Source organism: Miscanthus floridulus, chromosome 8 (genome assembly GCF_019320115.1).
Source record: "Miscanthus floridulus cultivar M001 chromosome 8, ASM1932011v1, whole genome shotgun sequence".
NCBI lineage: Eukaryota > Viridiplantae > Streptophyta > Magnoliopsida > Poales > Poaceae > Miscanthus > Miscanthus floridulus.
Window position 1 is genome coordinate 190,222,823 of NC_089587.1, and position 25,705 is coordinate 190,248,527.

Below are 25,705 nucleotides of genomic sequence, written 5' to 3' on the forward strand. Positions count from 1 at the left end.
CTCGCCTGTGCAATGCGAGGAGACCGCGACTCGAACCCAGGACCTTCCGGTCACAGGCGATAAGACTCTACCGCTTGCACCAGACACGCCCTTCCATTTGCACCTTCTGTAATATTTAATTTTCAGCCAAAAAAAATGACTGGATAAAGATCCATAGCTTGTTCAGTCTGAAAATATGACAAAAACCAGTAAATTCCCTATACATGTACAAGACACAGAGACTTTAATGACAGTCACTATGGGGTCCTTCAATAATACGAAATGTGAGTGTTAAAAAAAGAATTTAATCCCTCATATCAGAGAATATTTTCACTTCAATTTTGTTATCATTCAGCCCTACACAATGTTACAGATTCAAGAATCCTTCTAATCTCAATTCATCAAATCAAGGTTAAACAGAAGAACAATATTGGCTTGATGCCTTATACATGGAACAGTAAGGCAACTCCTGAAGAAAAAGTAAGAAGATACAAACAATTCTGGACTTGGATAGCTGGATTTACAACAAGTTTACCAGGACACTTTTCATCAAAAAAAAGTTTACCAGGACACCAGAAAAGGGCAAAAAAAAAAAAAAAAGTTGAGCTCCGATGTGCTGATGAGTACTTGAGCGGTTGAGCCACAAAGGAGATCAAGGGGGAAAGAGTAGATATGTAACATATGGTAGAAATCATGTGCAGCTGTTTGACCCAGTTACTGTGGCATGTGAATCACACATCTCAAGCACTTGTTTTCTAGCATCAGCTCAAGCGCTTTGTTGATTTCACTGAATGGTATATCATGCGTGACTAGGCCATCAACTTGGATTTCCTGATAAGTGACAATAATACAAGATATAATAGTCAATGTGAGTTTATGCTTTCTAAGTCATTTTTCAGCTTAAAGCATTCAACCAATATGTCAAAGAGATCAGAACGTTTCGTTTTTGTTAGTGTCATAGTAATCAGTAGTTTTCTGACATTAATTTTAGTACACAGTCACCATCCAATATGTCAACATGCATATTTAAGATCATCTTGCCTCTCCACCTCACATAACACAAAAAGGGGGAAATATATTACTATCGCTGATCTGATTTTATTTTCAAATATTTGTTTCTGCAAAAAAAATCAGAAATACCTTGTCTGCATATTTATCCACCAATGAAGGTAGATCAGATTTAGGTCTCCATCCTCCAAACAAAGATCCCTTCAGTGTTCTTCCGGATAGAAGAAATGCATAATGAGCAGACACTTCTGGCTTTGTTTTTGGTACACCAAGAGTTACAGTTACTCCCCAGCCCTAGCAAGTGGGAAAATGCAAATGAATAGAAGGGAACGGGATATGTGAAATATGTCTGTATGAAAAGGAAAGGCAAGACAAGAAATTACATCAGAACAAGATTGAAGTGCAGTGGATACTACTCCAGTATCACCCACACATTCAAAAGAGTAATCCACCCATCCATCAGTAATCCTTTTGATTACCTGCAAGCATGAAAAAAATTCTACTTACATGCACTTAGTCCGAACGATAATGCACTGTCTTTTGTTTATTTCCCCGACTAAGTTGTCAGCTCATACTGTCGGGCATCGATATTAGGGATACCCAAAGCAAGAAAGTTAGCGCCCACGCTGACTTCCTTGGACATAGCAAGACGTATTAACATGTCTCGCCCGACCCCTTGGGTCCGGGCTCCGTCTCGTCCGACCCCAAGGACGCAATTTTCGTCTCGCCCAACCCCGAGGCTACGGGGGTCTCGCCCAAGACTGCAGGCTCCGTCTCGTCCGACCCCAAGGACGCAGTTTCCATCTCGCCCGACCCCGAGGCCGCGGGGGTCTCGCCCATGAAAGCTCTAGTTTGGTTTTGGTGACCTAATGAAACCCTAAGTGCTAACCTAGTTCATCTAAGTGATCATGGGATAGGAAGCATTATTCCAAGTGGTGAAGCAACGGTGAAGATCATAATGATGGTGATGCCATGATGATGATCAAGTGCTTGGACTTTGAAAAGGAGAAAGAGAAAAACAAAAAGCTCAAGGCAAAGGTGAAATTGATATGAGCTTTTCGGTTTAGTGATCGAGACACTTAGCGAGTGTGATCACATTTAGGATCGATAGCCGTACTATTAAGAGGGATGAAACTCGTATTGAAATGCGGTTATCAAAGTGCCACTAGTTATTCTAACTCATTGCATATGCATTTAGGATCTAGTGGAGTGCTAACACTCTTGAAAACATTTATGAAAATATGCTAACACATGTGCACAAGGTGATACACTTGGTGGTTGACACATTTGAATAAGGGTAAAGAAGATAGAGTTGAAAAGGAGTTGAATGTGCTGGTCACGGGGTGACCAGATGCATCCGACATGCGTACCGGACGTGTCCGGTACTGTCTCAGGCGGCAGTGTTCCTGACGTGACAGGACGCGTCCGATATCGATACCGGACATTCTAGCCAGGCGCGGGCAGAGTTGCCGAGGTGACCAGACTCTGGCTCAGTGAAGTGACCGGACGCTGACGAGTTACTGTTTAGCGTCAGGTCAAAGTGATATAGCCTAAAGCAGGATTGCCGAGAGCGACCGGACGCGTCCGATCGCCCGGTGTGAACCAGCAACTCTTGGGTTTTCAGCGAATAATTGATCGGACGCTGGGAGCGTCTGGTCCGGTGTGATCGGACGCATCCGGTCGACCTAGAGCGGCTCTGGGAGCTCTCTGGACTCGACCGGACGCTGCGTCTCCCGCGTCCGGTCGTTTTCTAACAGCGCGTCTGATCACGTAGTATTATTGTGCGCAGAGATAGCCGTTGGACGCGAATGGCTAAACAATTTGAAAGGGACATGTGGCGGTCAGGCTATGACTGGACGCATCCGGTCACCACACCGGGCGCGTCTGGTGCACACGACCTGCGCGTCCGGTTGTCCCGCAGTCAGCCCAATAATTAAGCCAACGGCTCTATTGTTTGGGGGTGTCAATAAATATCTTTTGGCCGGCTCAAGCTCACTCTCTGGGCCATTTACATTGACATAGTAACCTTGTGAGCTTAGCCAAAGACCTCCCACTCATCTCCATCATTGACTCATCATCTTTATGAGATTGGGAGAGAATCCAAGTGCATTGTTTGAGTGATTGCATCTAGAGGCACTTGGTGTTCGTGTTTTGCTGTGGGATTCGCTTGTTACTCTTGGTGGTTGCCACCACCTAGACGGCTTGGAGTAGCAAGGATCGTCGAGTAGAGATTGGTGATTATCTCCGGCTCTAATCGTGGTGATTATGAGGGGTTCTTGACCTTTTCCCGGCGGAGAGCCAAAAGGTACTCTAGTAAATTGCTCGTGGCTTGTGTGATCCTCATCTTTTGTTGGTTGTGCGGCACCCTATTGAGGGTTTGGCGTGTGATGCCAATTAACGCGTGAACCTCCAAGTCAGTGAATCGCCACAACGAGGACTAGCTTGCCGGTAAGCAAGTAAACCCCGATAAAACATCATTATGTTATCATTTGATTCTGAGGTGATTAGTCTTCATTGGTCTTCATTCTTGTGATTGATTATTTCATTCCTTGACTCGGTGGTATAACCATCTTGCTCTCTCTCTTTACATTACCGTAAACTAGTTGTCAAGCTCTTTAGTGCAACTAGTCGTGAGAGCTTGTTAGTTTGGTTAGTGTGGCTCTTTAGTTAGCCTTTGAAAGCACAATAACTTAGTGTAGTGACATAGCCATTGTGTGGATAGAGACTATAGAAACTAGAATTGTGGTAGGTGGCCTGCAATTTTAGTAGGCTAGCACAACACTTGCTTCGTTCCATAATTGTCTAACCGGTTTGCTAAGAGTTGTTGTAGAAATTTTTAATAGGCTATTCACCCCCCCTCTAGTCATTAGGATCTTTTAGCCTAAGGCCGCGGGCTCCATCTTGCCCAACCCCAAGGATGCAGTTTCCATCTCGCCCGACCCCGAGGCCACGGGGGTTAGGCCCGAGGTCGCGGGCTCCGTCTCGCCCGACCCTTGGGTGTGTGCTCCGCCTTGTCCGACCCCAAGGGTCGTGGGCTCCGTATCGCCTGACCCTGAAGGGTCACGGGCACTGTCTCGCCCGACGGGGACCCATATCGCCGCCAACCACTCTAGGTCCAGGCGCTTGGGCCTGGGTCAAAACTCTAACACCAGGGAAAAGATGGGCATGACTCGATGTAATCCGAGGCCAGGACGGGCCATACCTAAGGATTCACATCAAGAACAACATCGGACGTACCGGTGCTATTATGTCTAACCCTCGTACAAACGCTGATAGGCGCATCAGTTCACCACGACATCCATCGGGATGGGATGGAACGCCATGACCAGTAGATAACGCTTGCGCATGGCGCTAGTGACGGATAGGGCCACGATGTGGAGCCATCCCTGTTGACATTTATAGGATCGGTGGGACCCGCATAAAGGAGAAGAAGGACCCGGCGATCCTAGAAGCCTTTCTCTCTCTGGTTCTTCTCCATTTCCTCTGTTGTAATCCATGCTTTCCCTTGGCCTATAAAAGGGAAAGTAGGGCTCCCCATGAAGGGGATCGAGCCAGATCTGCACAAAAGCACGACATGAGCAAACGACTGAGCAGCGATCGAGCTCTCAGCACCCGTTCACTCCTTTCACCAGAGACTTGGGATCCTTTCCCTATCTCGCCTGTTTATAACCCATACTACAAATTTGAGTGCTAGTAACACGAGCAGCAGCGACGAACTGGATGTAGGGACTTTCTGCCCAAACTAATATAAACCTTGTGTCCTCTAAGCACACCATCCGAGCCAGACGCACAAATACAAATTTACTCATCGGTGGTCTGAAAACATCGATAGTTGGCGTGCTAGGTAGGGGCTTTTTGCACGTCTCGACGTCCACATTAGGCCTTGGATGGCTAGTGACGGCTTCAGCTGGGTCCCAGGTGCGCACATGCGCTTCAGAAACCTAGACTTCATCATCATGACAGAGGGAGAGTTGATGCAGGCTCCCATCACTGTCCAACCTCTCCACTCTGTCGACCTCGATGCGATCGCTGAGGCGCTCGAGGAGCTACGGCTGCATGCACCGGAGGCCCACGCCCCCAGGAGCGACCAGCTCCTCGGCTTCGATTACGGGAGGCTAGAGCACTAGCTCGGTGCCTTCCTAGGACCTCGACTGTCCAGGGAGGACCTGGGCCACCTCACCTTCTCCTTCACCAACATCATAACATAGCTAGCCAAGGGAGAGCCACTCTCTCTGGAATACCTCATCCGGAGCGCCCCGACAGCGTTCCCATCCAGTCTCCGCAACACCGCAGAGACCGTTGGCCATCTTGTGGCGCAACGCATGCCTCCATCCCCCACGAACGACGAGTTCGCGGGGATGACCAAATATGTCATGGAATTTTTCCATGACCTCCTCGTGGGAGAATCAGGGTCGCCCTCTGACTCTGACTCCAGCAGGGGGAGCCATCACCCTTCTCGTGAATGTTTCATGGTAGGTAGCCCCGAGGGATACGTCAAAAGCATCCATGAGGGAGAGGCTATCCCAATGAACAACCTCAACGATGAGGTCGAGGGGGATGCAGAGGCCCCACCTCGCCTGCGGGTAGAGCAGCTGAAGGCCTAGCACTAAGAGATCGAGGAAGCACGGCTCCAGCTCGAGGAGGAATGCACGGAGCTTGAGCAAGAGATTGAGCGCCACGGAGATGATGGGCGTGCGCGCACCGTGTCCTTCGACATGGACCGAAGGATCATCGAGGACGACAAAGCCCTCCCACACTTCACCTAGGCAAGCCAGAACATCGCTGTTGTGGTGGCCTTGCTCCGGGGGCTTCTGAGACCTATGACGTATGAGGATCGTCGGGCCCATCATGAGATTTGCACACTACTCGAGCATGCAGTGGTGCAGTAGGACAAGAGCTCACTATCCCGATGATGCGAGCTTGATGCCAGCCAGCACGCGCCATCAGACCGACCCGACAAGGACGTGTTGGTCCACTAGGTGCAGCAAGGCGGTAGGCCACGCACTGCGGTCCCAGTGCATGAACGTCTCGGCCTCCACCATGATGCACGTGGCACCCTCGACGCCCGCAGGCATACCCATGGAGATGAGAGGGAGGAGGCTAGCCGCAGCTACCACCCTCATCGTGGCGGATGCTACGACAGTGGCGAGGACCGAAGCCGGAGCCCCGACTTGCCGAGACCTCAGGCCTTTGGCCGACACATCCTCAACACCGTCTTCCCACTGCGTTACCGACCACCGACCAACATCCTGAAATACGTTGAGAAAACGAACCCCGGACTATGGCTCGAGGATTATCGGCTTGCTGGCCAAGCCGGTGGAGCGGATAATGACGATTTCATTATCCGCAACCTTTCATTGTTCCTGGCCAATTCGACGCGAACGTGGTTGGAACATATTCCGCCCAAACGAATCCAAAGTTGGGTGAACCTAAAAGAGATCTTCGTGGGAAAGTTTCAGGGCACTTATGCGTGTCCTGTGAACCCATGGGATCTCAAAAACTGCCGACAAAAAACTAGGGAAACTCTTCGTGGTTACATCCGACGCTTCTCCCGACAGTGCAACAAGCTGCCCAACGTCGTCGACGTCGACGTCATAGGAGCTTTCCTATCTGGGACCACCTACGAGTCTTTGGTTCACAAGCTGGTACATAAGGGCCCATGAACCACCAAGGAGCTCCTCGACATCGCCACCAGCCACGCCTTGGGAGAGGAGGCGATCGGGGTAATTTTCGACCGCCTTAAAGGCAAGGCTAAGCAGGACAAGGACGCCAGCGAAGGCGCCTCCAACCGTCCCAACAAGAAGAAGAACAAGCAGTGGCACGAGGGCTCACTCATGGCCGCCGCCGAATGTAAGGGGTGTTGAAAGCCCGCCAAGGGTACCCCAGTCCACTTCGAGAAGCTGCTCGAAGGGCCATGCCCAAACCATGCCTTTCCCACCAAGCACCTATACAAGGATTGCGTCCTCATGAAGCGGTTCTTGTCTAGAGTATCCAACAAGGGGGAGCATAGGAAGGAGCCCAAGTCGACCTTGGACAACGCCGAGGGGAAGGACAGCGGCTTTCCAACGCTGTATGGCTGCCTCATGATCTTCGTAGGGTTGGCGGCCTATGACTCCAAGTGCCGTCAGAAGCTTGCACGCAGTGAGGTCTATACGGCCGAGTCGGCCACGCCTACTTTCCTCCGATGGTCGGAGTCCACCATAACCTTTGATCGGACCGGCCACCCGAAAAGCATCCCACAGTCGGGAAGATATCCGCTCATGGTTGACCCAATCATCAGCACAAAGAGGCTCACCAAGGTGTTGATGGATGGAGGCAGCAGCCTCAACATCATGTATGCTGAGACGCTCGATGCCATGGGCATCGATCGAGTGCGCATTTGGCTGACCGGGGCGCCTTTCCATGGCATCGTGCTAGGAAAGCAGGTCATGTCACTTGGGCAGATCGATCTGCCCTTCACCTTCGGAGATCCGACCAATTATAGGATAGAGACCCTTACCTTTGAGGTGGTCAGGTTCCACGGAACCTACCACGCCATCGTGGGACGTCCATGCTACGCAAAGTTTATGGCCATCCCCAACTACACCTATCTGAAGTTGAAGATGCCAGGTCCGTGCGGGGTCATCATGGCTGGCACCTCCTTCTAGCGCACCTACGAGTGTGAGGTCGAGTACTGCGAACATGCCATGGCAATTGTTGCCTCCAAAGAGCTTGCGACCATCAGGGAGAAGATCATCGAAAAAGCACCCGACCCCAAGTGGTCAACCAAGTCTTTCGAGTCTATAGAGGGCACCAAGGAGGTCCTCATAGACCCCAGTGGCTCCAAAGTCAAAGTGGTACGCATTGGCGCCACACTTTCCTCTAGATAGGAAAGCGCGCTTGTCGACTTCCTCTACGCCAAAAGAGACATCTTTGCGTGGAGACCCTCAGAAATGCTAGGTATTCCGAGAGAAGTCGTCGAGCATGCCTTGAAGATTAGGCTAGGCTCCAAGCCGATGAAGCAGCACCTACGTCGCTTTGATGAGGAGAAACGTAGGGCCATCGGCGAGGAGATTGCAAAGCTTTTGGCGGTCAGGTTCATCAAAGAAGTATACCACCCCGAGTAGTTAGCCAATCCTATTCTTGTATGAAAAAAATGGGAAATGAAGAATGTGTGTTGACTACACGGGTCTCAACAAAGTGTGTCCAAAGGATCTGTTTCCTTTGTCATGCATAGACCAAGTAGTTGACTCGACCTTAGGGTGCGAAACCCTTTGCTTCCTTGATGCATACTCCGGGTACCATCAAATTGTGATGAAAGAGTCCGACCAGCTCATGACGTCTTTCATCACCTCATTTGGATCATTCTGCTACATCACAATGCCGTTTGGCCAGAAGAACGCGGGAGGTATGTACCAACGCTGTATGCCCAAGTGTTTCAGGGATCTCATCGGGTGGACCGTTGAGGCCTACGTGGATGACATTGTGGTCAAATCCAAACAGGCTGACTAGGTCGTAGTCGACCTAGAGCAGACCTTCATGAAACTCTGAGCAAACAGCATTCAGCTCAACCCCAAGAAGTGCGTTTCCAGAGTCCCAAGGAGTATGTTGTTAGGTTTTATCATCTCCAAGCGTGGCATCGAGGCCAACCTAGATAAGATCTCGGCCATCATGAGGATGGGCATGATTTAGAACATAAAGGGGTACAATGAGTTACAGGGTGCCTCGCCGCACTTAGCCGCTTTATCTCGTGCCTCGGCGAATGAGGTCACCCCCTCTATCGACTTCTGAAGAAGGCCGATCATTTCGAATGGACACCCGAGGTCCAGGAGGCGCTTGACAAGGTCAAGCAGCTCCTGACAAAGGCCCCGATCTTGGTCTCCCGACCAATGGGGAACCGCTTCTACTCTATATTGCGACCACCACGCAAGTGTTCAGTGATGCCCTAGTGGTAGAGTGAGAAGAAGAGGGACATGTCCTCAAAGTGCAGTGTCCTGTGTACTTCATTAGCGAGGTCTTGTCTGATTCCAAGACCCACTACCCCAAAATTCAGAAGCTCCTGTACGCCGTCCTCATCACCAAGAGGAAGTTGCGTCACTACTTCGAGTCACATCCAGTGATGGTCGTGACGTCCTTCCCTCTCGGCGAGGTCATCCAAAACAGGGATGCCACAGGAAGAATCACCAAGTGGACAATTGAGCTGATGGGTCAAGGCATTTCATATGCCCCCCGGACGACTATCAAGTCCCAAGTGCTGGCTGATTTCATTGCAGAATGAACCGAGATCCAAATGTCGTCAGTAGTCGTCGACCAAGAGTACTGGATGATGTACTTTGATGGATCGCTGATGAAGAAAGGCACCGGTGTGGGGCTGGTCTTTGTTTTGCCCCTTGGGGTACGCATGAGGTACATGGTTCACATCCATTTCCCCTCCTCCAATAATGTGGCCGAATATGAGGCACTCATCAATGGCCTACGCATCGCCATCAAGTTGGGTATCCGATGGCATGACGTCCAGGGTGACTCCTAGCTGGTCATCGACCAAGTCATGAAGGAATCAAACTACCACAATGCCAAGATGGCCGCATACTGCCAAGAAGTCTGCCAGCTGGAGGACAAGTTTGACGGTCTCGAGCTTAATCACATCTTGAGGCATCTCAACGAGACGAGCAATGCGCTAGCAAAAATGGTGTCCAGCCGAGAGCCAGTGTCGATGGGTGTCTTCACCAGTGATTAGTACAAGCCCTCGGTCCACTACGAGGAGCCAGAACAGACCGGTGATAGCCCCCCTGCCCTAGGCTCGGGGGCTGACCAGCCATCGACTCCATCCAACCCCAAAGTCATGGAGCTTGACGAGGATCTGGTGATAGAGCCTGACCCTCTGACCAACTGGAGGACGCCTTACCTCGACTACCTTTTCCATGAGGCACTGCCGATGGACAGAACAGAGGCTCAGTGGCTCGCGCGTCGCGCCAAGTCATTTGTCCTTATTGAGGGTGAGCTCTACAAGCAAAGCCACACCAGGATCCTACAGCGTTGCATCCCCATCGAACAAGGGAAGCAGTTGTTGAGTGATTAACACAATGGGGTCTATGGGCACCATACCACGCCTAGTACCCTGGTCGGAAATGCATTCTGACAAGGCTTCTACTAGCTGACCACAGTAGCTGACGCTGAATAGATTATGCGCACCTGTGAAGGGTGTCAATACTACGCTCGTTAGACCCACCTACCGGCCCAAGCGCTCTAGACCATCTCCATCACGTGGTCGTTCGTGGTCTAGGGGCTCGATCTGGTCGAACCTTTCAAGAGGGCACTCGGGGACTATACACACTTGCTTGTCACCATAGACAAGTTTACAAAGTGGATAGAGGCTCGACCGATCTCTGCGATCAAGTCCGAGCAAGCCATGCTGTTCTTTCTTGACATCGTCCATCGCTTTGGAGTCCCGAACTCCATTATCATGGATAATGGCACACAGTTCACCAGAGAGAAGTTCCTCTGATTCTACGATGAATACCACATCTGCGTCGATTGGGCCGCCGTGGCGCACTCCTGCATGAATGGGCAGGTTGAGCGCATGAACGGCATGGTCCTACAAGGCCTCAAGCCTAGGATCTTCAATCGGTTGAACAAGTTTGGTGGACGATGGGCCGCAGAACTTCCTACGGTGCTCTAGAGTCTAAGGACGACCCCTAGCCGAGCCACCGGCTACATGGCATTCTTCATGGTCTATGGTTCCGAGGCTATCCTCTCGACCGACCTCAACTATGGAGCGTCGAGGGTTAAGGCGTACAACAAATAGGGAGCCAAGGCATCCCTTGAGGATGCCATGGACCAACTAGATGAAGCGCGTGACGTCGCCCTCCTCCACTCGGCCAAGTACCAGCAAGCGTTGCATCGGTACCATAGCCGTCGAGTATGGGGTCGGGTCTTCAACATCGGGGACCTAGTGCTCCACCTCGTCTAGAGCAACAAGAACCGCCACAAGCTCTCTCTGCCATGGGAGGGATCATACGTCATCGCGGAGGTGCTCCTACCAGGCACCTACAAGCTCAAGACCATCGACAGCAAAGTCTTCGTCAATGCTTGGAACATCGAACAGCTAAGTCGCTTTTACTGTTAATTCACGCACGCTTTCTCTTATCAGTTTCGCTATCAATTCCTCAATCTTTAGTGACATCCGACCCTAGCAACGGTAGGGGGTCGGGCCTCACTCAGGGGCTGATAAGAGCATATCTATCTAGTAGATATTCTCTATGTCCAACACTTTCTTACGTTAAGACCTAGAAGCGAGGGTTGCGGAAACAAACGCTGAGTAAAACTAATCAGACTGCAAGAAATCTATGCCCCAGCGGCTACGGCATTTTTGCTCACCAGCGTGATCAGAGTTTTTCCGCACCCTGAGCTTTTTAGCATTAACTACAAAAAGAGTTGGTACACATTTAAGAGTATATCCACCTAGCGAGCATTCTTTGTGCCTGACCCTCTCACGTTAAGATCTAGAAGTAAGGGTTGCGGAAACGAACATTGAGTAAAACTGGTCAGACTGCAAGAAACCTACGCCCCAGCGGCTATGGCGTTTTTGCTCATCAGCGTGATCAGAGTTTGTTCACCCACACCCCGAGTTTTATAGCCTTAACAATGGAAAGGGTCAGAATGCATTAACATTTTTATACAAAAAGGGAAGGGCTAAAAATCTGTTTGGCCATAATGAAATTTAAGAGCTTGTCCATTTATTACAAGTTCGCCGCCTGGCTTATCTGCCTAACTAATTTCTTGGGTGGGATGATCTCATCCTCTATCTTTGTAGGTAAGTCCTGTGCCAGCGGGTCACCCAAGTCGATCGGATGGCTCAGCCCACTGCCAAGAGATGGGTAAGGAGCAGTAGGATGCCCCATGCGGGTTATGCCCACTCCGTCATGAACGACAGACCCGGATAACTCAGACATATCCGGTAAGAGCTCCCTGAATCTGTCACTCAAACCATCAAGGTAAGTCCTATGCCAGCGGGTCACCCAAGTCGATCGGATGGCTCGGGCTGCTGCCGATAGATGGGTCACCCTTAATTTACGCATGTTTTCTCTTATTAGTTTCACTATCGACTCCATGATCTTTAAGTGACGCCCGATCCCAGCAACGATATGGGGTCAGGACTCACTCGGAGGCTGGTAAGAGTATGTCTATTCGGTAGACATTTGCTATGCCTGACCCTTTATCACATTAAAAAACATAAAGGCAAGGTTTGCAGAAATAAACGCTGAGTAAAACTGGTCGGACCGCAAAAAACCTATGCCCCAGCGGCTATGGCGTTTTTGCTCACCAGCATCACCAGAGGTTTTTTGCCCGCACCCCAAGCTTTAGCCTCTACCTTCCTAGAAAGGGTTTGGAGGGGCCCACTGGCAGAATCTCCATCGAGAGGCCAACGGGTCACCCAAGTCGATCGGATGGCTCAGGCCGTTGCCAAGAGATGGGTAAGGAGCAGTATAATGCCCCATGCGGGTTATGCTGACTCTGTCATGAACGACGGGCCCAAATTCCACTCGAACATAGCCAGTCAGAGCTCCCCGAACTTTACTAACCCCCACTTTATTTTTCTAGTACATGAGCATTCATTCACCCATTCTTAGACATCCAAGCATCGCATATGCAATTATTGCATCACGACGCTTCGTGTCGTGACACGAACCAACAGTCGTCTCATTCAACATGAGCGATAATAGACCGAGGTTCGAAGGCTGGCCCACGAAGGGCTCGAGGCTGCCTCGCATTAATATGAGCGACAACCGACCGGGGTTCGAAGGCCAGCCCACGAAGGGCTCGAGGCTGCCTCACGTCAAACAAAGCCAGGGGAGAAAACATAGATGAGCCCCAGCGGCCTTCGCCCGACCTGATCAAAAGTGAACAAGGTTATCTCGACCTTCTTGTTCGATCCTAACCTCGAGCCATGCCCACAGAATCTTCATCAAGGAGAGGCTAGCCGACCACCTGAATCGGTCTCCGAAATGACTTAGGCATCTACCGGTAGGCGGGTTAAGGAGTAGTGGAATGCCACATGAGGGCTATGCCAACCCTGTTACGAATGACGGATCCGAATTCCACTCGGACATGCCCGTTAGCGAGCTCACCGAGTATGACACTCGAGCCATCGAGGCAAGCGACGTTAGCTCAACCCCTCCGGTTGCAGAAACCACAGACGGGGTGACGATCACAAAGATGAGCCGACCCTCGACCGAACCCCCGCTACGCGTGGGGGCTCGAGGAAAGTTAGACTCGTAGGGAGACCGAATGCACGGTCGTAGAATGATGGCTCAGATCCTAGGGAGGGGGTACGTACAAAAACTAAGAATAACGTTTCTAAAACAAGAGACGCTTTCTCCTACTAGTTTTCGCTATCGTCCACTCGATCTTTAGTGAAACCCAACCCCAGCAATGGTAAGGGGTCAGATCTCACTAAGGGGCTGATAAGGATATATATACCCTTTCTGAAATAGTCATCGTGCCCGACCCCTTTCTAACGTTAAAAACCTAGAGGCAAGGATTACGGAAACGAACGACTGAGTAAGGCTGGTCGGACTGCAAGAAACCTATGCCCCAATGGCTACGACACTCTTACCAGCGTGACCAGAGTTTCTTGCCCACACCTCGAGCTCTATGGCCTTAACAACAATAAGGGTCGAAACGCATTAACCCTTTTTTACACATAAAAAAGAGAAAGAATAGACTTGTTCAACCAAAACGAAAGAACAAACTTGTTCAAACGAAACAAACGGGATGAAACTTGTCCGCTTATTACAAAAACAACCGCCCGACCTATTTAATTAACTAGCCCTTCTGGAGAACTATGCTCTCTATCATGTCCATCAGGTCCTGCAAAAGGGGAGCCACCGCTGTTTCCATCTCCTCCAGCTTGTGGACTTCATAACCGGGTGTGTAGCCATGGCTCATCTCCTCCAGATCGATGTTGTCCCCATAATGAGAACGAGCAATCACGAATGACTGATTGACCCCAGCGCGAAGGGCATTCCCCTTAAGCTAGCGCACCTGAGCCGTGATCTCGACGGCATGAGCCACGACCGAGCCGGTCTCCTCCGACCGCACCACCTCAAGGTCATCGCAAACCACTCCGAGGGCGGTGCTCAGGATACCGAGCTCGTCACTCTCCGCCTGAAGATTTCTCCTCACCTCGGCGAGATCAATAGCTAGCTCGGCAGAAATGCTCTCGGCCTCCAGTTTTTGGGTCGTCTCCCTTTCGAGCTCGGCCTAGAGGGAGCCGACCTTCTGTTGCACGTCATCGTGCTCTCAGAAGGCCTGGTCATGCTCTCGAAAAGCCTGGTCGCGCTCCTCGTGAGCCGCACTGTGTTTTGAGCAGAGCCTCTACGCGGTTTGGATCAGCTCATCCCACTCCTTGCGCACCCGAGCGACCATCGCGGCATCCAGGCTTGCCCTTTTCTCCAAGCCCACGAGCTTCTTGGCTCCTAGCTTCAGATCTCTTTCGTTCTCAACCTTGCCCAGAAGCTCAAGGATCCGTTGGCTGGTTTCGGCGTCCTTCTGGAGCAACTCATCCTGCTCCTTCCTGACCCTAGCGGCTTCTTCGTCATCCTTCCGCGACCTCGCCGACAAGGCCTCGAACACCTTCTCGGACTCATCAGCATCCCGATGGGCATCGGCCACCCAAGATCGAAGATTGGCTGCCTCCTCGACAAGGGAAGTCAGCTTGACCACCCTCTACTGGGCGGCAACAAGCTAAGCTATCACCTCCCCATGTAGCCATGCCTCATCAACGAGGCATCCCAAGCTTCCTTCTGTTCACGAAGGAACCAAGATTTCCCCAGGCTGCGAGGTATAAGCGACTGTAGGGAGAGAATTTTTTTTAATTTTAACACTTTTTGAAAACTAATTTTAAATCTAACATTATCGGGTTTTTTTAAAATAACACTTTTGGATGCGCCTATTGCCCTAGCGCGGCCAAATGCCTGTGCCGCGCAATGCATGGTGGCGCGACAGCGGGCTGACGTGACGACGACCAAATCGCTGACTGCTGACGTGGCAGGGCCTGTCGTGCCACCGATCTTGGCACGGTAGTGCCACGCCCTGATCCATGGCGCAGCAGCGACGCGCCCTGGTCGCCTGGCCTTGGCCTACCCGTGTGGGGCTCGGCATGGGCGCCGCGGCTGTGTGTCGCGCGCGCACCCGCATGAACCACGCTGTCGTGCCTGGTTGGCCCTGCTACCCTATCGCCGTTTGACCTCTAGGACACACCGAATATTTCAATCCTTTCCTCGTCTCCCAAAAGTATTGATGTTGTAGCCTCCTACTCTACCCAATCAGACATCAATCATCCATGTCCTATCACTTTTCGAATAGAAAAATGAAAAACAAGTCTAGCGTTGGATGATGGTGGAGCTGTGTAGGAGCGTTGGAACGGTGGCCATGCACGGAAGTAGAGCAATGAATGCGTGCGTCATTCCAAATTTTCAGCAGATGTGATGGTTGCTTTGCAAGGGCCCCAAGCGTGCTTCTGCTCTCCAACGCCACTTCTGCTTATTTGCGCTTTACTACTCTACTACACATAAATCCTAGAGCTGTGTTGTAGAGTAGTAAATGAAATAGTGCTTCTGCTCATTTGCGCTTTACCTAAATCCTAGAGCTGCGTAGTAGAGTAGTAAATATAACGCCAGCAATGTATGTATGCACTTCTACTCATTTGCGCTGGAGCTGTGTAGTAGAGTAGTAAATGCTACTCGCTACTAGGAGTACTATTTCATTTGGAAACACGCGCAAATGGAGTACTACGTATATCGGACAACGACATACTCCTTCTAGACTAGTACTTCCAGGAACTTTCCTCATTTCGGCATGTTTGGAACGAAGGAATCCAAAATGCAGGAATAGGAAAAAATGCAGGAATAAGGTACGATGAAAAGTGAAAAACTACGGGATTTCAAAACACAAGAACAGAAAATTTAGGCTGTTTGAAACATAGGAATTTATAACATAGGAATGGTAACATATTAGGAAAATATGGCTACTAATTACTATATCTAGGGCCTGTTTAGAATAAAGGAATAAAAAACATAGAAATAGGAATAAGCTCGCATTGCATTTTGTCTTGGCTAATCACTCGTTCTCCAACTGTGTTAGCGGCAGCGTGCCTCAGACTTCCGTGAAACGGAGAAAACCAGCGTATGGAGTGGATGTTTCCATTCCTGTGAAATTGTGAAGAGGCTACAGGATTCCATAGGAAAGGAAGGGGTGCTTTCCTATGTTCCAAACAACAATATTCGTTTCCTTTCCTTTGTTTTGGTTTCCTTCAAATTTTCTAAGGAAATCCCGTGATCCAAACAGGCCCTTCGTGTGCTAGTGGGGAAATCCCGAAGATACGTTGCGGCGGCTGTAACTTCATGGCGACTTTCTTTGCCGCTAGGAGGTATATAGCCTGGCCTATAAAATGGAAGAGGGGACTACTGGAACTTCAAAAACGCACGCGAGGCAGGCACGTTAATATTTATAGAAAAAGAACATAAATATTCATGACACCGAATAAATAACAATCTAATAATACTTACTCCGTATTTGGTATCATATAAATATTGTAGTTTTTTTTTATAAATTTGCTTAAACTTGAAATGGTTTGACTTAGGACAAATATAAAACACCACTGATTTTGGGGTGGAGGGAGTAGTAAGTATCTGCTCCTTGCCAGAAATATAATGGGTCCGAGTTTATTCTAGGTTAAACTATAGTCTTATTTTAACTAAGTTTAAAGAAAAAAGTTTACACATCAAAGTTTATAATTCATATCTTTAATGAGGCATTTGTTAATGCTTTTCTAATGGAGTAGAAAAAGCATTAATCGTTTTGCTATTACATGTACTGTTGGCCCCTCCAACCTATAAGCTGCGACATGCGCCTCTGTGCCTTGTTTACTTGTTATAAGTTACCGTGGTTTAGCAATTCCCATACTATTTAATGCTCACAATGGTTGGGATCAGGATTCAGTGACTTTGCTTCATAAAGTCATGGTGTAACTTTCCTTCAATCTCCCACCTCCATTAAGATCCAACGTCGTCCAAGCTGGCAGCTAATCAGTTCAGACAACTCAGCTGGTTCGACAGGATTTAGGTAAAAGCTTGGGGAGCAAAAGCACTATTTCATTTACTACTCTACAACACAGCTCTAGGATTTATGTGTAGTAGAGTAGTAAAGCGCAAATGAGCAAAAGTGGCATTGGGGAGCAGAAGCACGCTTGGGGCCCCTACAAAGCAACTATCACATCTGCTGAAAATTTGGAATGACGTGCGCATTCATTGCTCTGCTTCCATGCCTGGCCACCGCTCCAGCGCTCCTACACAGCTCCACCATCATCCAACGCTAGACTTGTTTTTCATTTTTCTATTCGAAAAGTGATAGGACATGAATGATTGATGTCTGATTGGGTAGAGTAGGAGGCTACAACGTCAATACTTTTGGGAGACGAGGAAAGGATTGAAACATTCAGCGCGTCCCAGAGGTCAGACGGCGATAGGGTAGTAGGGCCCACCGGGCACGGCAGCGTGGTTCATGCGGGTGCGCGCGCGCGACACGCAGCCGCGGCGCCCGTGTTGAGCCCCGTGCGAGCAGGCCAGGGCCAGGTGACCAGGGCGCGTCGCTGCCACGCCACGGATTAGGGCGCGGCAGGCCGTGCCACGTCAGTAGTCAATGAATCCGATCGTCGCCACGTCATCCCACTGTCGCGCCACCATATATGGCGCGACACAGGCATTTGGCCGCGCCAGGGCAACAGACGCGGCTAAAAGTGTTAGTTTTAAAAAAAATCGACAGTGTTAGATTTAAAATTAGTTTTCAAAAAGTGTTAAAATTAAAAAAAAACTCCAGGGAGACGATGGTCATGATACAAAAAGTATATAGAGTAAGAAAAAGGTAAGAAGGAGGACCAAGCAATACCCGACTGGAGGGAACAACAACGTCACGCCATGCACCCGTGGCGTGGTCCATGGCCTTGAGCACGGACGCGATCCCTACGTCAAGGCTCTCCCGCTCCATGCTCTCTGCGGCGGCATCAAGGGTAAAAAGCGTCGACACCGAATCCTACGAATCCGTCCACTGGAGCATGGGCTCGCCCCAGGTGGACGAGCCGCTGCCCACCGACGTCAGGGTCAGGGATGACTCCACGCCGGCCCGAAACGCTGTCGACCCCTTCCGCCATGATGTCCCCGCCTGGATGCCCCCTCCGACGACGGAAGGGGTCAGCGGTGTGGACGCGAACCTCTCTCCCAGCACCACGACTCCCGGAGAAACCTCGGCCGCATCCCCCTCCGTCCAGCCCACGCTAGGCATCGTCGCTTGGGCCACCGATGGCACGGGTCGCGCTGGTGCCTCAGGCGACGCAGCGGTTGCGCCCGGCTGTGACACATCTTTCATGGCCTCCGCCACCTCCACCTGCGTCGGCGGGGTCACGACCAGCTACGTCGCGCCCGCTATGGTCGGCGCCACAAGCGCGGTCGGCAGCCCCGTCCGCCCCACCGTCGGCAGCGGTATCGTCGCCATCACCGGCTGCTCCGCGACCTCTGAACGCCCATGTCCTCCCATCCCGCCGAGGCCACAGGCGCCACCATGGGCGGCGCGTGATCGGCCGGCAACGTGGTCACACTAGCGCCGCTCCTGTCCAAAACAGGCGTGACACCAGCCGATGATCGCCGCCCCGATTGGAGGGCGATGCCCTTCTTCGACGCCAGCGCCAAAGGATTCCGCCGCCTACCAACGCTACAAGGGACAAAAAATATAAGTCACGATGAAATCCAACTAAAACAGGAAAAAACAAAGGAATTGATAACTCACCTCCGCGTCGTCGGGTGGTAAATGCATTTGGGGGACGAACCCCCCGACCCTTGCTCTGGCACGTCGGAATGAGGCCGTTTTGAGCCCGCCCCTGCTCTTGGGCAGAGGGGCTCGCCCCTGGCAGCTCCTGGGGCACATTGGCGGAACAGTCCGTTCTCCTTGGCTCTTGGGGCACGACGGCGGAGCCGCCCGCCTCCGCTGGCACCTCAGGCGCGACAGCAGAGCCGCCCGCCTCTGTTGACTCCTAGGGTAGGCCAACGGTATGTCCTGCCTCCATCGGTTCCTAGGGGGCGTCGTTGGAACGGCCCGCCTCCGCTGGCTCCCTAAATGTACCCTCCCCTCCATGGAACGAGAAGGGTCCCAACGCCTGCAAGGACGAATTGGTGCCTGCCAGCACATCCTCATTCTCTAGGTTGTCCCACTCGATATCGTTGGCTATCATTTCTTCTTCCTCCATCACCTCATCATCATCACCATCGTCATCATCATCGTTGCCAGTGTCCTCCCCTCGTTTCCACACCCGCAACCTCCGCTGCTTCTTCCTCTTTTTGTCCTCCTTTGCCTTCCTCAGCTACTTGCCCTCGGTGCGATTCATTGCCCTCACAGCCGAATCCCTCGGCAACGGTGCCGGGTGATCCATGAGGATGAGGTCCCTCGGCTGATCTCCCCCTTCTCAAAGTTAGTCTCATGGAGTCGGGAAATCAATTGAAGAGAAGGCAAGAGAAAGGGAAACTTATGAAGATAGCGTGGCCTGCCTCCGGCCACATCGAAGGATGCGTCGGCACTGGGTAGACAAAGTCGAGGGCGGCACCCGCGTCATCCAGCAAAGGCTCCATCGCCTACTTGATGCGTTGCGTGATCTCGGAGTTGGGTAGTGTTCCTTCGACGAGCGTCGTTTCGTCGAATGACGCCTCGGGCGCCATCGCGTATAGCGGGAGCGCGCGCGTCATCAATGGCGCCACCCTCCTTGCGTGGTAAGCCCCGATGATGCCCGACCCTTTTAGGTCATTCTTCTTCAGGATGTGGATGGCGGCAATGTGGTCTTGGATCTTCTTCTTGTCCTTCTCCGGGACACCCCACTTCCTCCACTGCTCTGGAGCCTCTTCGATCAGGCGACCGGTGAACTCCGACAAAGGGGCAGCGGCGTCATTCATGAGGTAAAACCACTGCGAGTGCCACCCCTTGTTGGACGTCGAGAGCCACATGGACGAGTACTCGCCGACCCGATTTTTCTAAAGTTGGATGTCGACGCACCCCATCGCATGTGCAGCTCCTACCCTGCCGCCCTTCTCCCTCTTCTTCTAGAGGTTGACGGTGAAGAAATACCTCCACAAGCCGAAGTGGGGGCTGATCCCTAGGAATCCTTCGCACAGCGTGATGAACATCGCCATATGCTAGATTCTGTTGAGATTGAGATGTTGCAGCTCAATCTTCTAGAAGTGTAGCAGCCCCCGAAGGAATTTGTGGGCGGGGGTCGCAAGCTCACGCTCGTGGAAGTGGACGAACGACACCACATAGCCGTAGGGCAGCGATGGCGAATCCTCATTGTCGGGCAGCAACCACTCCTCGACCGAGGACCGTGTGCGGAGAAGACCATGACGAACGAGGCCCTCTATGCGCTGGAAGGTGATGTCGAAATGGCACCACGGATCCATTGGAGGTGGGGGCGGATGGATGCGAGCTCAATGGCGGCGGAGATGTGGAGGCAGGAAACCTAAACATTGGCGGCGGCGGCGTGGCTACGGAGGTAAGGATGCAGGCGTGCGCATGAAACACGGAGGGCTAACCCTTTGGTTTTATAGGGGTGATGGGTGTGAGGAAACCAACCGCCCGCCTAGATCTCCGTGCCTGCCACGACCTGTCACCACGTCTCGTCACCGAGAGTGTGCATGCAACCTATGACCGTCCCCTTAGAAAACGTGCTAGACGTTTCGCCTCCCTGAACGGGCCACGACCCGTCACAGCTAAGAGGGATACGGAGCTGAAAACGCTCCTACCCGTTTAGGCTTAGGAGTTCGAAGGTTGGCCCATCGACAGGTTCGACAACCGCTCCGGGCACCTTTAGCATGAGGGGTGGAAAGGGATGGGCCTGCTAGCGACTAGTACCCGGGAGCAAGAGCGTCACGGGCATCCCGGCCCACGTTCGAGTCTCAGCCGGATACGATCCATGATTTTTCCTCGAAAAAAGGTAGAGAGCCCTCGGGATAGGTCGAACGGACCCGAGAACTATATGGATTGGCCACTAAGAATTTGGAGTCGATCACCAGCTGAACCAAGTCAGACCCCCGCGAATGGGATGTCGGGGACCCACTCGGACTAGCCCGTTAATAGGTCACTGAGCACCATAATTCGTCCATAGAGGAAAATCATGGCACGGCTTAGCCCCTCCGTTTTTATCGGAAAAAACGCTTGAGAGAAGACGATCACAAAGACGAGCCGACCCTCGATCGGACCCCTGCTATGGGCGAGGGCTTGAGGAAAGTTGGACTCACAAGGAGACCAAACGTGTCGTCGCAGAACAATAGACCCCCGTAGGGGTCAAAATCAGGAAAGACCTTTTCTGACCCACCAAATCTCACGACTATACCCCCGAGGGGTCCAATCACGACGAAAGGGAACCGCCGTCCTACCAGGACACACTGCGGGCTATAAAAAGAAGGCCAAGGCCCTCAGAGTCCTCTTGTCCGAAAAAGCCTCCAAAATACTCCTCTGAAGGCTCGGGGGCTACTGTCGGGTATCGATATTAGGGATACTTAAAGAAAGGGAGTTAGCACCCACGCTGACTTCCTTGGACAGAGCAAGACATATTAACATGTCTCGCTCGACCCCTTAGGTCCGAGCTCCGTCTCGCCCGACCCTAAGGACACAGTTTCTGTCTCGCCCGACCCCGAAGCTGCGGGGGTCTCGCCCAAGGCCGCGGGCTCCATCTCGCTCAACTCCAAGGACGCAGTTTCTGTCTCACCCGACCCCGACGCAGTAGGGGTCTCGCCTGACCGCGAGGCCACGGGCTCCGTCTCGTCCGACCCCAAGGACGTAGTTTTCGTCTCGCCCGACCTTGAGGCCGCGGGGGTCTCACCCAAGGCCACGGGCTCCGTCTCGCCCGACCCCGAGGTCGCAGGCTCCGTCTCGCCCGACCCTTGGGTGCGTGCTCCGTCTCGTCCGACCCCCAAGGGTCGTGGGCTCCGTCTCACCCAACAGGGACCCATATCGCCGCCAACCACTCTAGGTCCAGGCGTATGGGCCTGGGTTAAAACTCTGACACCAGGGAAGAGACGGGCACGACTCGATGTAACCTAAGGCCATGACGGACCATACCTGAAGATTTACATCAAGAACAGCGTCGGGCGTACCGGTGCTGTTCTGCCTAACCCTCGTACGAACGCTGATAGACGCGTCAGTTCACCACGAGATCCACCGGGACAATGGAACGCCATGAACAGCAGATGACGCCTGCGCATGGCGCCAGTGATAGACAGGGCCGCGACGAGACCCGCATGAAGGAGAAGAAGGACCCAACGATCCTGGAAGCCTTTCTCTCTGGTTCTTCTCCTTTTCCTCTGCCGTAACCCGCGCTTTCCCTGGACCTATAAAAGGGAAAGTAGGGCGCCCCATGAAGAGGATCGAGCCAGATCCGCACAAGAGCATGACACGAGCGCACGACTGAGCAGCGATCAAGCTCTCAGCACTCGTTCACTCCTTTCACCAGAGACTTGGGATCATTTCTCTCTCTCGCCTGTTTGTAACCCCTACTACAAACTTTCAGTGCTAGTAACACGAGCAACAGTGACGAACTGGACGTAGGAACTTTCTGTCTAAACCAGTATAAACCTCGTGTCCTCTAAGCACACCATCCGAGCCAGACGCGCAAATACAAATTTACTCGTTGGTGGTCCGAAAACACCGACAACATACATAGTGTGATTATAATTCAACGGTTTATTAGTTTAGCAGTCAAGCAGAATTGCATGATACCAAACGAGAGTGATGAGCAGGTGACCAATTATGTGCTGTAAAATACCTGTTGAACAGGTTCACTCAATTCATCTGGGTTAATAAAATCCGTTACACCAAATGATTTCCCTGTACCAGGAACAAAATAATTAACACGAAAGGGATCATAGCAGATTGTACAACTTGACAGTGTAGCAGGTAGCATGCCCTTTTCTTGCTTCTCAGAATTAGTATCAACTCCTATAATCTTTGACGCCCCCGAAGCTTAGCACCTTGAGCGACCTAACTCAGCAGACATAAGGTCTCGTAACTACAGTTCTTGCAGTGACAACAACAAGAAAGCCTTTGAGTCACAAACAAGTTGAGAGAGGCCAGAGTTGAAACCCAGCAGAAGTAATCTAAGGTTCAGACACGTGAATAACTGTTTTCCAAACACGCCTATCTAAGGCTAAGTCTTTGGGTATATTCCATCATTTCAAGTCTTGATGTGTAATAATTAACTTATAATGGAACCTTATGTAGATACTCACAGAAAGTCCTACGGTCCCAAGACCAAATATAGCTACACTCAGCCCTGATACATTAGCTACGTTTCAGACTGCACCGAGTCCTAAAGATGGAACCATGAACAAAGAGGTATGATCAGATACCATAAAAATGCACAACCATGCAAGGTAACTAAGGCACTGGTTCCTACACACAGACAAGCTGACACAGCTACTCTCAGATATCTGAAGCTCTGAACCTCAGGATTTACCTGCAGACACACCGCAGCTCAGCAGGCACACCCTGTCCATTGGCACGGTCAGGCCAACCTTCACCGCACATCCGGAATGGACAACCGTGTACTCGCTGAAGCTTGACACTGCACAGTAATGGTACGCAGGTTTCCCCTTGACAGAGAAGCGGGTCTTCTGATCACTGTGCATGCCTCTCCAAACCGAGCTTCTGGCACATGTTGCTCTTCCCCGAGACGCAATGCTTGCAGCTCTTGCATTCCCCAATGAAGACAGTGAGAACGTGGTCTCCGACTTGGAACTCGGTCACACCTTCACCGACACTCTCTACTACTCTACAGATCGAAGGTGTTCAGATCATCAGATGTTATTATTACAAGCAATTTGCAAAAGCTCAGCACTTAGCAGCATTAAGGGAGATAAGAGAGCGCACCCGGATGCCTCGTGGCCGAAGACTCTGGGGAACAGATCAGGTTGCGCCTGCATGTCGGAATTGGAACAGAAAACAGATAGGCAAATTCGTTCATAGAGATCGTTCGTCTCAGGCTCTCAGCTAAGGAAAAACTTTTCTGATTTGACAGGAACTCTCAAACAAAAATGGGGACAATAAACATCACTACGCTACGCAGGAGGCTACCCATAGCAAACGCAACAGAAGCTGCAGCCGTGGTGCCGTAGTGCATACCTTGGATTGCCAGGCAGTGACGTCGCTGCGGCAGACGGAGGTGGAGACGACCTTGACGCGGATCTCCATGGGCCCCGGCGGGGCGACCTCCACCTCCTCCATCACCAGCGGCTGGCCCGGCCCCCACGCCACCCAGTGCTCCGTCGTGCTATGCGGCCGTACAAGCGAGAAGCATACCGGGCGCCGCGAGTGAGGGCAGCCGGTAGGCCATCAAATAGGCCGTCCAAGCCTGTGGGTGCCCTTGCCGGTGACGGTGGCCTAGGTACAGCCTGTGAAAGCTCTTCCAGATCGATTTGATTCTTGATCTACGGTTCCAGCTCCATCACGGCTCCAACCTGCTTCCAGACGTCATTGAGCTGATTGGAGTACAGGTCGAGGGGAGCATCATCGCGGCTGACCTCCTCTTTCTCATCTTATTTAGTAGGATCAGTAGTGGGTTAGTAGCCTTCTATATGCTCCAATGGTCTAAAGCACTTTCATGTCTGTTGTTTCTGACGTGCAGGCAATCTTCAAGCCACCAAATGCGATGCGAGGTGGCGTGTAGGTGTGTTTTCCACATGTGCTGCAGCATGATCCATTCTTGTCACGTTTGCTATTGGATCATACTTCGATGGTGTAATTTTAATTTTAATTTTAATTTTTTCCACGGTGTACAAATTTATGTATAGGCTGACTGATTGTGAGGGTCTTGCGGTTAAATTTCTGTGGGACTTCTAATAGCTGTAAAATTTCATGCAGCCTCGATACTCTCTGACTGATTGTGAGGGTCTTGTGGTTAAATTTCTGTGGGATTTCTAATAGCTGTAAAATTTTATGCAGCCTCGATACTCTGGGATATTGGAGCGACATGGATTTGCAAGAAACAGGATATGGACGCTGGATGCTGAGCATCCATCACTGAATCATGATGATAACGGCAACAGAGTTTCTGTTGACCTTATTATACTAAAGCCATCTGAACATGACCTCAAAGTGCTTGCCACATTGGTATGCATTTCTGCGCTTATCTATGTTTGTCCTATGACCATGCCTACTTTTTGTTACAGTTAAGTGAGGGCTACATGCCAAATTTCTGCTAAGCATTGTGTCATTGAGGTGTGTCGTCTAATGACTGAAGCTGGGAATTACATAGGAATTGAATCAAAAGATACCTAGATCTATTTTTGTGCCCTTTGAGAACAGCCCTGGACATTTTCCCTGCAAACAAATACACTATAAACTGCAGTAGTCCAAGGGTGAGAGCTCAGAGAGGCAGATCATATGTCTACTAAATTGAAAAATAAAATGCCACTCTGTGTTATTATTACAATTTTGAAGCAAACATGCCAACTTGATGAGAAAAGCAGTGTTACTTTCTTCTTTTGTTTTAGAAGTGGATTGGATGGTTTTGATTGCACAACTGTATTATCCATTTGGGCTCTTATCTCTATCCATACATTCCTGCTGCAGAGAAAAATCTGTCCTCAAATGCTGTCCTCAAATGCCTATAAACAAATAATGTGTCACTGCACTCGTAATATAATGG

General features: G+C 51.1%; 1 pseudogene; it reads right to left on the reverse strand.

Moving 5' to 3' along the window:
- Positions 1–452: 452 nt before the first annotated feature.
- LOC136474357 (alcohol dehydrogenase-like 6) lies at positions 453–24,566 on the reverse strand (annotated as a pseudogene).
- Between the last annotated feature and the right edge of the window lie 1,139 nt (positions 24,567–25,705).